The 12,634-nt window shown below is 39.1% G+C and overlaps 1 long non-coding RNA gene across 1 annotated transcript; it reads left to right on the top strand.

The window, feature by feature from the left end:
* The first annotated feature begins 6,137 nt into the window (after positions 1-6,137).
* On the top strand, positions 6,138-9,025 carry LOC116422865. Its single transcript, XR_004233400.1, has 2 exons — positions 6,138-6,406; positions 7,900-9,025. It is a non-coding gene; the product is annotated as an uncharacterized LOC116422865 (long non-coding RNA).
* The last annotated feature ends 3,609 nt before the right edge of the window (positions 9,026-12,634 follow it).

Genomic DNA, 12,634 nt, shown 5'->3' with positions numbered 1-12,634 from the left:
CTCTTTAATCTTATTTTTTAGATATTATTCCTTCATATTCAACTCACACCTGTGCCCTCTATCTATATATATTCCTCCTAACTGCCATTATGATGAAAAACTTCTTACAAGTTACAAGTGTCATCCTCCCATACAGGAATGTAAACAGATAAATCTCATTAATTCCTTTATGATTTCCCTTTCCTGATTATCTTCTTATGCTTCTCTTGAGTCTTGTATTTGAAAATCAAATTTTCCAGTCAGCTCTGGTCTTTTCATTATGAATGTTTTGAAAGTTCTTTCTTTCATTGAATGTCCACTGTTTCCCCTGGAGGACTATACTCAGTTTTGCTGGATAGATGATTCTTGGTTGTAATCCTAGTTCAATTGCTCTCTGGAATATAATATTCCAAGCCCTCTGATCCTTTACTGCAGATGCTGTTAAATCTTGTGTTATCCTGACTGTGACTCCACTATCATTGGATTATTTCTTTCTGGATACTTGCAATATTTTCCCTTTGACCTGTGAGCTCTGGAATTTGTCTGAATTTGGTTATAAAATCACTGGGAGTTTGCATCTTGGGATCTCTTTTAGGAGGTGATTGGTGAATTCTTTCAATTTTTATTTTGCCCTCTAATTCTAGGATATCAGAATGGATTTCATTGATAATTCCTTGAAAGATGTCTAGAATTTTCTTAAAGTCATGGCTTTTAAGTAGAACAATGATTTTCAAATTATCTTTCCTGGACCTATTTTCCAGATCAGTTGTTTTTCCAATAAGATATTTCACATTGTTTTCTATTTTTTTATTCTTTTGGTTTTCTTTTATTGTGTTTTGATTTCACATGAAGTTATTATCTTCTAGTTTCTCAATTTTAATTTTTAAGGACTTATTTTCCTCAGTGAGCTTTTGCACTTCCTTTCTCATTTGGCCAGTTTTACTTTTTAAGGCATTCTTCTTCTTATTAGCTTTTTGAATTTCCCTTTGCATCACTCTCATTTCTTTTCCCAATTTTTCCTCTACCTCTCTTACTTGATTTTCAAAATCCATTTTGAGCTCTTCCATGGCCCAAGAACAATTCTTATTTTTTTTTGGAGACTCTGGAGGTAAGAACTTTAACTTTGTAATCTTCTTTTGAGTGTGTCATCTTAGTAACTTTCTGTGGTCAGAATCTTTTGCTGTTTGCTCATTTTCTCAGCCTATTGCTTGGCTTTTAACTCTTTGTTAAAATAGGAGTCTGTTTCCAAGGTAGAGGATGTAATGTCCCAAGCTTCATGGATTTTGTGTAACTATTTTCAAAGATCCTTCTAGGGACCTATAAGTTTTCAATTCTTTCAAGAGTTATTTATTCAAGGAGAAATGATTCTGAGTGACCACAAGAACTCTTTTCTGCCCTGGAAGTGTGAAAAGGATCCCTGCTCCATGGTGTCTGCAAATTCCAATATGTTGAAACAAGAATCCTTCCTTAGTCTTAATAAAAAGACCTTCTTTTGACTAGTTTGATCCCCTTAAAATATACAGGCTGAGACCTCCAGAAACTGCCACTGCCACCACTGTTGCCACTGCTGATTCAGTGGCTCCCAAGGCCTCCTCCTTAAGGCCCTCTCACCCCCGTGAGACAAATCTTTCCTAACAACCTCCCAAATTGTCTTTGAAATGCCTGGGCTGAGAAGTCTGGAAACTGCCGGTGTTGCCACTGATTCAGAGGCCCCAAGGCCCGCTTCTGGTTTTTTTGGGCTGGAACTGTGCTAGCATGGCTTGCACCAGGACTGTACTGGACTCCCAGCTTGGTGTAGTAGACCTTTCCTGCTGACCTTCTAACCAATATCCACTGTCTTCCCCATCTCTGCCTATTCTTAAAGGCCTGGGTTAAATGGTATCTCCTCTAAAAATATGAAAATGTTTGTTGCAGCCCTTTTTGTAGTGGTAAAAAACTGGAAACTGAGTGGATCCCCATCAACTAGGGAATGGCTGAATAAATTATGGTATATGAATGTTATGGAATATTATTGTTATGTAAGAAATGACCAGGAGAATGAATACAGAGAGGCCTGGAGAGACTTACAGGAACTGATGCTGAGGGAAGTGGGCAGAACCAGGAGATCATTATACACAGCAACAGTAAGATCAATTCTGATGGACATGGTTCTTTTCAAGCTAATTTCAATGATCTTGTTATGAAGAAAGCCATCTGAACCCAGATAGTAGACTGTGGGAACTGAGTATAGATCACAACATAGCATTTTCACTTTTTCTGTTGTTGTTTGCTTGCATTTTGTTTGATTTCTCATTTTTTCCCTTTTTGATCTGATTTTTCTTGTGCAGTACAATAATTATATAAATATGTACACATATACAGAAGTTAACATATATATATATTAACATTTTTAACATATATTGGATTACTTGCCATCTATGGGAGGGGGTAGGGGAAAAAGGGGGAAATTTGGAACACAAGGTTTTGCAAGGGTCAATATTGAAAAATTATCCATGTATATGTTTTGAAAATAAAAAGCTTTAATAAAAATAAAAAAAAGATGAAGGAATCAAAAAAAAAAAAAAACAGGAATAGTTCCTGTTAATTCAAGTCAACAAATATTTTGTCAGATGTCTTTTCTGTACAGAAGAAAGAGGCAATATGAATGAATGGATAAATGATAAACCTTAGGATCATGAAGAGAGGGGCTCAAGCCCTACCTCTGACATATTCTACCTGTGTGATCCTAGACAAGCCAAATCACCTCTTTGGGGCCCTAAGTAATTCTCTAGAACTCTATGTTGTAAAGTAAGTACTGATACGTATGAATGGAAGGCATTTATATGGATGAAATTCCTAGTTCAAGTTCCTCCACTGGAGGTGGTTCCTCCATTAGTGTGCTGAGTACGATACAATGATAAGAGGATCCTATTAAAATATTGTTTCACTATTTCTAACGAGCTTTCTTCACAGTAATCCTTTGTATAGGGAGTGCAAGAATCTTCTTTTGTTTGCTTTCTAGTTTGTATTTGAGATTTCAACAGGATAGGGTTCCTAGTGAGTAAATCCCATTTCACAATCTAGATAGCAATTCTGCAACTCCCTCAAAGAGATTAAATGACTAGACTAGGTTTATACAGCCAGTTGTGTTAGAGTTCAGATTTGAATCCAGGTCTTCCTGACTCTGAGGCTTCTTTTTCTACTTATTGCTCTATGTCGCCTCACGTGAAGGTGCTAGTCTCCCCATTTTATAGATGAGAAAACTAAGATCACACAGATAGTAAGATTTAAATTCAAATCATCCCTAAATCTATGCCATTTGTTCTGTGGACTTTTCAAGATCATTCCTATAAGGCCTTGACCGACGATAAACTTTTATCTAATATAGACCAGCATCCACTACACACTTCCTAGGTATATATCCTCCCATTTATCTCCATTCTCAATCTATTTTTTATTTCAGCTCTCTTTTTTATCTTTTATTAGAATATAACTTCTTAAAGGGGAAGGGCAACCTTATTTGCTTGTGTTTTGTATCCCCAGCATTAAGTGCAGTGCCTAACACACAGTAAGTGATTAATAAATGAATTTTCATTCAGTCATTTTCATTCCTTTATCTCAGGTGCTTTGCTCCCATATCCATTCTTGTTTTTAGGCAGAACTACAAAGAAATAAAAATATAGGAGAATAGCATATGACTGGGGAAGGTAAGAGATAAGAGATAAATTCCACTATCATAAGATCAGAGATAGAGCTAAGGAATCTCAGAGGTCATCTAGTCAAATTCCTTCATATGAATCGCTAGAATGCTTTGTTTCTACCTCTTTCACATACTTATCTATACAAGAAATCAGTACAAAATAGGATGTGAGATTTTACACTAGATTGTGCATCCATTAAAGTCCTCTTGAAATGTGTCATTATGCATGAATCTCTTGTCAAATTTCAAAGGCCATATTGGTGAAAGGAAGCTCAGGAGGACAAGTTTGCCAGAGGGCCTCTTTTAATGGCCATAGCATGAACCTGCCAAAGGCCAAATTGAAAGGGTCATTACTTCCCTGCAAAGGCTGTTGTTGTGGTTGGGTTACAAAAATTCATGATAACTGTCCACTAAGGTTGGGTTTGGTTTACAAAATTAAAAATAATGGGTCACTTAGGTATGAAAATAAAATTTCATATAAAAGAAAGGAAAGGAAACAAAAAAATTAAAAGGTAAAAGAAAGAAAAAGGGAAGGGAAGGGAAGGGAAAGGGAGGGAAAGGAAGGAAGGAAGGAAGGAAGGGGGGGAAGGGAAGGAAGGAAGGGAAGGGGAAGGAGGGAAGAAAAAAGAAAGGAAGGAAGGAAGGAAGGAAGGAAGGAAGGGGAAGGAAGAAAGGAAGAAAGGAAGGAAAGGAAGAAAAAAAAGGGAAGAAAGGAAGAAAGGAAGAAAGAAAGGAAAAAGAAAGAAAGAAAAAAGAAAGAAAAAAAGGGAGGGAGGAAGGGAGGAAGGAAGGAAGGAAGGAAGGAAGGAAAGGAAGGGGAAGGGAAAGAAGGGAAGGAAGGAAGGAAGGAAAGAAGGAAGGGGAAGGGAAGGGAAGGGAAGGGAAAGGAGGAAGGAAGGAAGGAAGGAAGGGAAGGAAGAAAAGGAAGGAAGGAAAAGAAAAAGAAAAAGGGAAGGAAGGAAGGAAGAAAGGAAGAAAAAGAAGGAAGAAAGAAAAAAAAGAAAAAAGAAAAGAAAAAAAAAAAGGGAGGGAGGAAGGGAAAGGAAGGAAGGAAGGAAGGAAGAAAGGAAGGGAAGGGAAAGAAAAGGAAGGAAGGGAAGGAAGGAAGGGAAGGGAAGGAAGGGAAGGGAAGGAAGGGAAGGGAAGGGAAAGGAAGGAAGGAAGGGGAAGGAAGGAAGGAAGGAAGGAAGGAAGGGAGGAAGGAAGGAAGGGAAGGAAGAAAGAAAGAAAAAGAAAGAAAAAAAGGGAGGGAGGAAGGGAGGAAGGAAGGAAGGAAGGAAAGGGAAGGAAGGAGGGAGGACAGATTGCTCCTCCTTCCCGGAGGCTGCTGACTTTCCCTACCCCGTGCCCCTCCCCCCCAGCCAGGCCTGAGAGAAGCCCGTCGGAGGACGCCCGGGGAGCCGGTTCTGGGGCGGCCGAGAAGCAGCATCGGCCCCCGCGCCCTAGGAGCCAGAGGTGCGGAGCCTGGGTCCGTTTTCCCCGGCCCCAGGCCCGGCGGGTTCCCCAGGCCCCACAGAAGGTTCTCTCCACCTTTTCCCGCCTGCAGATTTCCAGCTCTAAGAGGAGGGAAGGAACACCTTAGGGAAAGGCGGGCCCCACGGCCCGGCCTCCCGGGCCCCGCGGGGAGGGCTCGGCCTCTGAGGTTCCGCCCGACGTAACCCCCGCCCCGGCCCGTGACCAGGGTGGCGGCAGCTTCCAGGAAGCCGCAACTTCAGAGTGAGGATCGGATGAGTTGCTAATGTCGGGAAAAAGGCGAAAAACATGTTTGGGGGCCCCGCTTTTATGGCCGTTACTGCCGGCGGAATCGGCCACTGTAACCCGAGGCCCGCTCTGCCAGCAGGTTTTTGTTATTGTCGGGATAATTGAAAGTCCAGAGCAACTGGGGGCGAGGGGTGTGAGGTGAAAGATCTGAGCCCGCGGGGAGCCGGTGATGAATGGCCGCAGGGGACTAGTCACGGCTCTTGGCCAGGGGAGCTCCTCCGACCCCTCCCCTCCCGCCAGGCCCTCCGTGCCTTGGCTCATGAAAGGGGCGGCGTGTTTCCCGGACCTGGGGAGCCCCGCGCACGGCCCGCTCCCCAGGACCCCGGCGCAGGCCGGAAGTGGGCGCAGGTCGGCAGGTCACGTGCTCCTGGCTCACCCTCGCCAAGGGTTTCTAGACCTTTCTAGAGCGGACCACGGCCTCTCAAGTGGGAGGGGCTGACTTTCCCTGGTGTTGGTCTGAAGAAGCCGCGGGCCTCTTCTCAGAGTCATTTTTTAATGTAGAGGTTTTTTTTAAGTCAATAGACCCTATAATAAGCATCCTGGCTTTAAAGGCCAGTGTCTTTGGGAATTGAAGCATTAGGTGGAGTTTCAGGACAGGGAGACTCCTCCCAAGTTTGCATTTCAACCAACTGACTTTAAAACCCTCAGAGATGAGTGTTCATTTAACCTGTCCCCCCCCCCTCTCCCCCCCAAGCCAGGAAGCCACCCTTTTCCGGTCCTGGAGCTCCTTCCGGTGAGCTCAGACCTGGGCTTGGAGGCGTGACATCCGTTGAGATCTCCAATCCTATTGGAGAGAATCGCTTGTACTCAGGGCTTGAGGTACCATTTTTTCACACTGTCCGGTCCAAGAACCGGAAGTCCGGTGTTTGTAATTTGCCAACAAGAGATGAACAGAAACAAGCCGGGCCTGATGCTTCAGCCGGGCCTGCTCATTCCTCCCCTCCCCCAACAAAACTAGCTCATCTTGCCTAAGGGAGCTGGCTCCGCGTGAGTTCTCTCCTTGGGGCCTTCTGGGAATCAAACTGACATGGGATGATAGGCCCGAGTGTAAAGCGGAAGGGGTCTGTCCGGGACACCTCAACATACTGGCTTCTTATTGGCTGGATGTCTCAGAAGAAAGCGTGAGATTGGGTGATCTCCAAACTTTCACCTCTGCCCCCGAAAAATGGTTCACTCGGGCGAAGGAAAGGCAAACTCTTAAGTGAACCACACGGAGAATCAGCTGGAGTAATACGGGGTGTTTAACCTGAAAAGAGAAGCAGTGGGGGAGGGGGAAGGTAGTATCATAGAATTTTTTTTTCTTGGGCCTAGAGGAAGAACTAGTAATGGTAAATAGAAGTTGCCGTGAGATAAATTCGATTAAAGTAAAATGAAAAAGTCAAAAGAGAGGTGACCTAAAGGGAAATAGGCTACCTCGGGAGGGTAAAAGTTCTCCGCCCTCCCTTAGAGATCTGCCGAGTAAGGATGGCCATTAAATATATTATAGAGAAGGAGTTCTTCATCTGAGGTCTCAAACTTAAAAGATAAACAGACAGAAAGATACTCGTGCATATATTTATATATATTATATATATAAACAGACAGAAAGATACTCGTGTATATAAATATATAAATATATATGTATATAAAATATATAAATATTATATATAATAAATATATCATATATATTATATTATATAATTATCATATATTATATATATATATATATATATATATATATATATATATATATATATTGCTTGTTGGAACACTCAGGAGGGAGATTTCACATCTCTTAAGATGTTCAATTGATGTCTCAGAAATATCTGTTTTATTATTATATATATATATTATTATATATTATATAAGTATTATATATTTATTATATAATTTTTATCATTATATTCTATAAATTATATATTTATTATATATTATTATTATATAAATATAATTTATTAAATATTATATATTATTATCATATTATATTATATATTATACATTATATAAATTATATATTATTATATATTATATATTATTATATAAATAAAATTTATTTATTATTACATATTATATATAATATATTATCATATTATATTATATATTATACATTATATAAATTATATATTATATATAATATTATATATTTAATATTATATATTTATTATATAATATTATATATTATATAAATATAATAAATAAATATTACATAAATATATAATATGTATAAATATATACACGAGTATCTTTCTGTCTGTTCCATATATAATATATATGCATATATATATATATGGATAGATAGACAAACAGATAGAAATATGACATAAATCAATAACAGACATACAGACAGGTAGAAAGACAAACAGATAGATAAAGAGAGATTCCTAGATAGGTAGAGATAGCTGTCTACATGCTGACTGTATTTTTAAATTTAAAAACTGGTTTCCTTTTCAATCCTATGTCTTTTTAATGCATTATAATTGTTTATTCTGAGATGTCCACAGGGTTCACTAGGATTTCAAAGAAATCTGTGACATATTAAAAAGACTAAGAATACCTAAAATGAGTGAATTCTCTGAGGAAGAAGAGATTGGATTGAATGCGATGTCCCTTCCAACTTGGAGATTCAGTGACTCTGAATGAAAAAGAAAAATGGATACATCTCTTCTCCCTTGATTCCAACTTTGCCCTCTCTTATTATCCAATAGATATTTCTGAGACATCAATTGAACATCTTGAGATGTGAAATCTCCCTCCTGAGTGTTCCAACAAGCAATAGGCTCTCAGAGTCTGTGCAAAGTAATAAAAATCTAAGCTAAAGTTAAATGGTGAGATGACCCCACCAAATATACACAGAGAGACATCAGAACAGACTAAGAAATGGACACAGATACACGAGGGAATGCCTGCGGACGAAGTCTGGAGCCCTGGCTCACCAGTGCCACAGTGACACACTCATTACCAAGGAAACATGCCAGCCTGACTTTTTCTGGAGCCCAGAACATGCTTTTGCAATTAATGACCTTTTCCCACACCTGGGCCAGGGTAAGCGAGCAGAGGAGAAGCCCTGAGCTTTGTGGGATTGCAATAAGCATCCCTTTTTGGATAAAGGGGTGGGGGAGGGTTTGCACATCGGGGAGGAGAAAGAAAACCTGGGAACAACTGGCAAAAGGTGAGTTCATATTTGATTTCTGCAGAGGACTAATTGCCGGCCTGAGCCTTACCTCCATACCAGCTTCTGCCCCCATAAATCCCCAGAACAGCCGTCATCCACCGGGGTCCCAGGCTTTTCTTTCTGAATCAAGTTCTTTATGTACATCTCGACTTTTCACACAGAAGATTCATGGCCTCAGCTCCCTCCATATTTTCGTTATGAATAGGGGCCCTTAAACATTTCCTTCTCATTTAATTTATCATTTTTGCAGTCTTTCAACACTGGATCCGGGCTAGAAATAATGGAACACAGAGTCTGTCCATGAGAACATGGTCTTTTACAATAATAAAATTTGCAGAGAAAGAAAGAAAAAAGGAAAAAAGAAAAAAAAAAAACAGTTACATCTAACTTCTCAATGGGATAGTCCCACCAAACCACCCAGATTTCAATGAATTAAAACGAGTCAGGATATCCAATTATTGAATTATCAGTATGGATGACGTCTTCTTTCTGAAAAGGTTGACCTTTCATTTTTCTCAGCTACCTGTTTGTTTCTCTCTTTTTTTTTTTTTTCAAAACAAGAATTTCCCAGATTCTTTCAATTTTCCAGTGAGGTTGGGCTCATTATTTTGGAATAGGAACTCAAAGCCTCAAAGCCAATGGGACAGCCTTTGCCTTTGTGTGTTGAGAACTCCACTGGGATCGTTGACCTGCTAGCTGCTAATGCATCAATCCAAAGGTCTGAGGCTTTCTCAGGGGTCTGCCTGAGACACCCCACATGATCATCCCTGGATAGATGGGAAATGTGCGTGTTTTCCTTATTTCCAAATAAATAAAATCCCCCTTTCTACTCCTTCCATTATTTTTTTCCTTTTGGAGGTCATGAATCACTAAGGCAGAAGTTAATGTATCTTCTGAAATCTCTCTGCTTGGGGTCCTGTGTAAAGGCCAAACAGATCAATTCTTCATGGACCCTGGGAATCAAGGGAGGCATCCAGGAAGCCTCTCACATGTGCATTTCCTGTGCACCTGAGATGGTTTGTAATTTTTTTTAATTCATTAGGCTTTTATTAAGCCCCTATTGTGTACAAGACACTGAGGACAAAGCCAAAAATTAAACAGCCATTTGTTATAATTCTTTAATGTTACCTTAACAGGTGATAGATTTGGACCTAACAAATTGGAGAAAAGTTGGTGAAAATACAGATTCTCAAAATAGTTTAAGAGAAAGAGGGATTGATTTGGAGACAATGGGTTTGAATGTCATTTCTTGCTATTTATAGGAAAATTCACATTGAACTTCACTTTATTTGTAAAAGGATATGGATTCAAAGATGTTTAAAATCTTTAAACTTTAAGTACTGATAGCTTCTCTCTCTCCCTACCTCCCTTTCTGTCTCCCTCCTTCTCTTCCTTTTTCCCCCTCTCTTTCCTCTCTCTGTCTGTCTGTCTGTCTGTCTCTCTCTCCCTCCCTCCCTCCCCCCCTCTCAGTTCTTTTCTTTCCCTTTCCTATTTTCCCTCCCTTCCTCTTTCTTTCTCCCCTCTCTCCCCCCCCCCCAGGAGTTCTTATCTTATTACTAATATTTTTTTCCTAGTCCAATTTTAAGTTACAGTATATTGATGATGCAAGGCAAAAGTGGGGACAAGGCAGGGTTATGCTCAATCATACACAATCTTTGGTGTTGATCTTTACTTAAAATATTCTGGGGTCCATGATTTGGATTTATAGTGGAGACTAAGACAGGTAATACAACTAAAAGGGTTTAGCATGGTTATACGTACCATTCTGTTTAATGGGAAGAGCATTAGACTAAATGAAGTTCGAAGAGCTTCAGCTTTCTATTCCAGTTTCTGCTATTTACTTTATAAATTTATCACCTTCCTTAATCCCTTTCATTCTTCTCTCCCCCACACCTTAAATTTCAGTCTACCTATCTATAAAATGTAGCAATAATATTAAGTGATCTCTAAGATCTTTTCCAAAATCATTTGTGTTCTCAATTTCTTTAAATAGGGGATTCACGATAGGCTTATGTAACCAATATGGATTAGACATTCCCCTTGCTCAGAAGGCTGACCAGCTCCGAGCTTGAGTGTGTGGCCAACAGAGTTAGAACAGAGTTTCCACTGCAGCAGACCGACTTTGGAAAAGAGATTGCATTTGACACTATGTCCCTCACATGGCCAGTTGTCAAAATCAATTCTAGGAAAATCTATCAAGGTGAAAAGTCTCAAGAAAAAGATGACACTCCCCTAAAAGATATGAACAGGCAATTTTCAAAAAAAGGAAAATCATATTTAGTATTTTTGCTAATAACCGAATTGATATAAATGAGAATGACTGAGTTATTACCCCAAAGAGGTCAAATTAACAACAACAACAAAAAAAAATTACAGGAAATAAAACTCACTGCTGAAGGAATTATTGAGAAATAGATGCACTCATTCATTGTAAGTAGAATTGCAAATAGTATAATCTTTTTGGAATGCAATTTGGCAATCCTCAATAAAAGTTTTAAATTCATGCCCTGTTACTCAATAATAGGACAGCTGAGTGATACAGTGGATAAAATGCTGTCCTGAAGTCAAAAAGGCTCATCTTCCTGAATTCAAATCCAGCCTCAGACACTTATTTGCTGTGTGTACTTGGACAAATAAATTAACTCTGTTTGTCCCAATTTCCTCATCTTTAAAATGAACTAAGAAGGAAATGACAAATCACTCTAGTATCTTTGTCAAGAAAACTCCAAATGTGGTCACACAGAACCTGACGTGATTGAAATGACTAAAACAACAGCAAAATACAATAATTTCACTATTGGGAATTTCCCCCCTACAAGGATTATGGGAAACAAAACTACAAAAAGAAAAAATAGCTCATTCAAATGTATTTATATAGTATTTCTTATTTAAAACAAACAAAAAGCATTGAGCAACCTAAATGTCTAACAACAGGAATATGGTTAAATGGCAGCATATTTATATGATGGATAGTGCATAAAGAAATGAGTTTGGAATGAGGAAGATTCATCTTCATGCGTTCAAATCCAGCCTCAGACACTTATTAGCTGTGTGACTCTGGATAAGTCACTAATCCTGATTACCTCCATTTCTTCAGTTGTGAAACAGGCTGAATCCAGAAGAAAACCCTCCAGTGCCTCCGCCAAGAAAACCACAAATGGGGTTATGATGAGTCAGATCCAAATGAAAACAAATGAACAACAATATAAAACAATTAAGACTAACAAGCATGAAGAATGATAAGAAATCTATAAATAGCTTTGTAAATTAATGCCAAATGGAAAAAACTAAAAGGGGAGAATATTCACTAAATACAACTTCATTGAAACCAAGGGAATGGGAATGACCAGACAGAATTAACTGAATGGAAATTCTAGGAATGAATTGGAAAAGCTGCTTTATCTAATTGTAACTAAAATGGCTTTATTGATATTTACAATAAACTACTAGAAATAGCTGTGGATAGAGTAGGGCAGATTCAGGATTAAATCCTCTCTTGGACACATGTTAGCTCTGTGATTCTACGTAAATTAATATGAACTCTTAGTTGTCAACTCTAAATAGCTAATCAGGAAGGGATTTTCACCTGGTTCCTTCATGGCAGTTTCTTTCACAGTTGAACCCCCAAATTTGCCTTCCCTCTCCCAAAAAGTTACCAAAAAAAAGAGCAATGTCTGTCCCAATAGGGGCTTGGTGAAAGTCTTGGCTGGGCCCTGGTGTGACTCTGAGGGTTTTCCTCACTCTTTTCCTTCCTCAACAGGGAAAGGGTTTGGACATGTGGAACTAGGAAACACAAACTAGAAAGAAACCATGATTTGGAATGAGGATGGAGGCAGCTGGAGGTTCCTGGGACTCAGAAATACCCAAGTCAATTTTCTGTGTCAGACACTTACTAGCTGTGTGATCCTGAGCAAGTCACTGAATCTCTGTGTGACTCAATTTCTTTATCTTGTAAAACAGAAATAATAATATCCACCTATCAGAGTTATTGTGAGGATCATGAGATACTAATTGCAAAGGACTTAGAGTACAGGACTTGGCACATAGTAGGTGCTATATAACTG

Source organism: Sarcophilus harrisii, chromosome 3, assembly GCF_902635505.1.
Source record: "Sarcophilus harrisii chromosome 3, mSarHar1.11, whole genome shotgun sequence".
NCBI classification, from domain to species: Eukaryota; Metazoa; Chordata; class Mammalia; order Dasyuromorphia; family Dasyuridae; genus Sarcophilus; species Sarcophilus harrisii.
The sequence above is the reverse complement of the archived record's forward strand: the minus strand, read 5'-3'. Positions and strand labels throughout refer to the sequence as shown.